Below are 4,812 nucleotides of genomic sequence, written 5' to 3' on the forward strand. Positions count from 1 at the left end.
ATTCTCTCTGAACTTCTTGTTTGACATATAGAGCGAAACCTTTTTAAAGTAACTGAGAGAGCACTCATCTTTTTCACGTTTTCGGTTGTGAATTTTGAACAATTAAGATTTTTGATGTATTTAATGATTTTGTTCAATTTTCAGAAACTTTTCTTCAAATTGATATTTACTCTTTTACCGTTGATATGGGCCGAGATAGCGTGGTCGGTAGATTGCTGAGGGGCCCATGTCAGAGAGTTCGTTGGTTCAAACCCCTCAGGCGGAAGACTCAACGCAGTTTCGTAGAGCTGTATTCGCATGCCGGCTGTGATCAATTTTTTTGTTTAATTTATTTTATACTATTTTCTTAACTTCTTTTTCAATATTTTAGCGAGAATATGGTGTTCTGTATGCAAAAAGAAGTATCTTTCTTTGTTTTAAGAGAGAATAATGGCCAAAAAAGATATAAAATTGGCCCGGAGGGCACGTACACGTCAAAACCATTACCTTTACTATTAACCTATAATTTTTAAACTCGACCCGACAATAGGGTTCCATGTGCTGAACAATCGCAAGAAAGGAAATTTTTATAGACCAATAAGGGGGCCCACAATGGGCGAAAAACCTTTTTATTTGACTAACCGGAAGAGTGTTCCTTAAGCTAAATATTGGCAGCGAATCTGTGTATGGCGTGGCCTAGATTCGTAGATTTGGATGATCTGGGTTCGAACTTCGGCGGTGGTTAATTTTTAAATTTTTTTTTCTGTTTATTTTATTTTATATTATTTTTTAATGTGTTTTTCGGTATTTTAAAGTGTTCTATATTTAAAAAAATATTTCTCTTCTTCGGGAAATGGCAAATAATAGGTAAAAAACGGATAAAATCGGGATAATTTATCTATTCATTTTATTCAATATTAATTTTTAATGTCTTTTTCAATGTTTTAACGTGAATAAGGTAATCTATAAATAGAAACAAACACCATTCCTTGTTAAAGAGCGAATAATGGCAGAAAAAGAAATAAAAATGACCAGGGTCGGCACACACAAGTCGAAACCACGTAACTCCCTTTAATATTAACCTATAAGTTTCAAACTCGGCCCAGAAATAGGATTCCATGTGCCGAACAATCGTCCCAAAGGAAATTTTTATAGACAAATTAGACGACTCACAATGGACCAAAAATCCTTCTATTTGACTAACCAGACGAGTGTTGCTAAAGCTTCTCATGAAAAAACAGCGTGCAGAGGCGTATCTAGAGAAAATGGAGCCTATGGCTATCTTCTATCGGCGCCCTTCTTAAAATATTTTTATTCTCTATTGTTTTACATATATCTACACTCACCAGCATATTTCATGTATATATATATATATTCATTCTATTGTGCTTGTATCAATAAAATGCTAACAATTCATTTATATAAGCAAAAATATATTTTAAAGTGTTACAAATATAATTTGGTAACCACTCTCACATATATGTTCATGTTAAACAGAAACGTAACAACTGGATGCTGAAAATAAAAACTGAAAGAAGTTGATTTTCTAGAAGTAACTATGTTTTATTAACATCAAAACAATAAAATTATCGCGATATTTTAAATTAAAGATTACAGAGAAAATAATTACGTTTTGTTATGGCAATTATAAGTAAAATAATTATTATGAAATTATTCGTTTTGGCTCATTGCAAGTCATTAGAAGATATACGCTTTCAATGTAATATAAGTTTTACAACCATATCATACTAAGTGAAACCTAGCTCCCTTTAATATCAAGGTATAATTTTCAAACTCGAACCCTAAGTAGGGGTCCATGGTCCAAACAAGGCTGCTTAAGATAATTTTTAAAGGCCATTTAGGGGGGTCACAGTGGGCCCCTAAAGGTATATTGCGAAGATAAGAGGAGAGAGCTTTTGAAGCGAAACTGTGGTAGACATCACGTATCACCGTGGACAGGAAGGTAGGCCACTGGACAAGCAAGTTCACAGCAGAAGGGAAAAGTCCTGGGTTCGAATCCCAAGGACGGTCAAATTTTCAAAAAATATATATTTTTTCTTTTGTTTATTTTAAATTATATTATTTTTTTATGTGTTTTTCGATATTCTGGAGGTTCCTGCATGTAAGAAAAAAAATTTTTTATTGGAAAAATGGGAAAAAACTGGAAAAATCACGGAAAATCAGTTTACTTGCTCTTTTTCGACTTCTATTGTAACATTTTGGATATTCTAGCATGCATGGGGTGATTTCGGTGTGTGAAGTCCAGCAAAAAAAGCGTAATGGAATAGTTAAAAAAAAAGAATAAAAAAATAAAATGACTCGAGAAAGGTTCAAATTTCAAGACCCCCTAGCTCCCTTTAATATCAAGGTATAATTTTCAAACTCGGACCCTAAGTAGGGGTCTATAGTCCAAACAAGGCTGTTGAAGATAATTTTTATAGGCCAATTAGGGGGGTCACAGTGGGCCCCTAAAGGTATATTGCGAAGATGAGAGGAGAGAGCTTTTGAAGCGAAACTGTGGTAGGCTTCACGTATCACCGTGGACTGGAAGGTAGGACACCAGACAAGCAAGTTCGATGCAGGAGGGAGGGGTCCTGGGTTCGAATCCCTGGGACGGGCAAATCTTCAAAAAATCTTCTTTATTTTTTTTGTTTATTTTAAATAATATTATTTTTTTTATGTATTTTTCGATAATCTGGAGGTTCCTGCATGTAAGAAGAAAAAATATTTTTATTGGGAAAATGGGAAAAACTGGAAAAATCCAGAAAATCAGTTTAATTGCTCTTCTTCGTCTTCTATTGTAACATTTTGGATATTCTGGCATGCATGGGGTGTTTTCTGCGTGTGAAGTCCAGCAAAGAAAGCGTAATGGAATAATAATAATAAAAAAATAGAATAAAAAAACTGAATGGCTCGAGAAAAATTCAAATTTCAAGACCACCTAGCTCCCTTTAATATCAAGGTATAATTTTCAAACTCAGACCCTAAGTAGGGGTCCATGGTCCAAACAAGGCTGCTTAAGATAATTTTTAAAGGCCATTTAGGGGGGTCACAGTGGGCCCCTAAAGGTATATTGCGAAGATAAGAGGAGAGAGCTTTTGAAGCGAAACTGTGGTAGACATCACGGATCACCGTGGACTGGAAGGTAGGCCACTGAACAAGCAAGTTCACAGCAGAAGGGAAAAGTCCTGGGATCGAATCCCAAGGACGGTCAAATTTTCAAAAAATATATTTTTTTTCTTTTGTTTATTTTAAATTATATTATTTTTTTATGTGTTTTTCGATATTCTGGAGGTTCCTGCATGTAGGAAAAAAAATTTTTATTGGGAAAATGGGAAAAAACTGGAAAAATCACGGAAAATCAGTTTATTTGCTCTTTTTCGACTTCTATTGTAACATTTTGGATATTCTAGCATGCATGGGGTGAATTCGGTGTGTGAAGTCCAGCAAAAAAAGCGTAATGGAATAGTTAAAAAAAAAGAATAAAAAAATAAAATGACTCGAGAAAGGTTCAAATTTCAAGACCCCCTAGCTCCCTTTAATATCAAGGTATAATTTTCAAACTCGGACCCTAAGTTGGGGTCTATAGTCCAAACAAGGCTGCCGAAGATAATTTTTATAGGCCAATTAGGGGGGTCACAGTGGGCCCCTAAAGGTATATTGCGAAGATGAGAGGAGAGAGCTTTTGAAGCGAAACTGTGGTAGGCTTCACGTATCACCGTTGACTGGAAGGTAGGACACCAGACAAGCAAGTTCGATGCAGGAGGGAGGGGTCCTGGGTTCGAATCCCTGGGACGGGCAAATCTTCAAAAAATCTTCTTTATTTTTTTTGTTTATTTTAAATAATATTATTTTTTTATGTATTTTTCGATAATGTGGAGGTTCCTGCATGTAAGAAGAAAAAATATTTTTATTGGGAAAATGGGAAAAACTGGAAAAATCCAGAAAATCATTTTAATTGCTCTTCTTCGTCTTCTATTGTAACATTTTGGATATTCTGGCATGCATGGGGTGTTTTCTGCGTGTGAAGTCCAGCAAAGAAAGCGTAATGGAATAATAATTAAAAAAAAATAGAATAAAAAAACTGAATGGCTCGAGAAAAATTCAAATTTCAAGACCACCTAGCTCCCTTTAATATCAAGGTATAATTTTCAAACTCAGATCCTAAGTAGAGGTCTATGGTCCAAACAAGTTTGCTGAAGATAATTTTTATAGGCCAAATAGGGGGGTCACAGTGGGCCCCTAAAGGTATACTGCGAAGATGAGAGGAGAGAGCTTTTGAAGCGCAACTGTGGTAAGCTTCACGTATCACCGTGGACTGGAAGGTAGGCCACCAGACAAGCAAGTTTGCTGCATGAGGGAGGGATCCTGGGTTTGAATCCCAGGGACGGTGAACTTTTCGAACAATTTTCCTTTTTTTGTTGTTTATTTTAAATTATATTATTTTTTTATGTGTTTTTCGATATTCTGGAGGTTCCTGCATGTAGGAAAAAAACTTTTTTTAATAGGGAAAATTAAAAGAACTGAGAATGTCGAGGAAAATAAGTTTATTTGCTCTTTTTCGACTTCTATTGTAACATTTTGGATATTCTAGCATGCATGGGGTGTTTTCTGTGTGTGAAATCCAGCAAAGATAGCGTAATGGAATAATAAAAAAAATGGAATAAAAAATAAAATGTCTCGAGAAAGATTCAAATTTCAAGACAACATAGCTCCCTTTAATATCAAAGTGTAATTTTCAAACTCGGTCCCTATGGTCCAATTAAGGCTGCTGAAGATAATATATATAGGCCTATTAAGGGGGTCACAGTGGGCCCCTAAAGGTATATTGCG

Source organism: Parasteatoda tepidariorum, chromosome 3 (genome assembly GCF_982258835.1).
Source record: "Parasteatoda tepidariorum strain Cologne lab strain chromosome 3, Ptep-v5.0, whole genome shotgun sequence".
Lineage (NCBI taxonomy): Eukaryota > Metazoa > Arthropoda > Arachnida > Araneae > Theridiidae > Parasteatoda > Parasteatoda tepidariorum.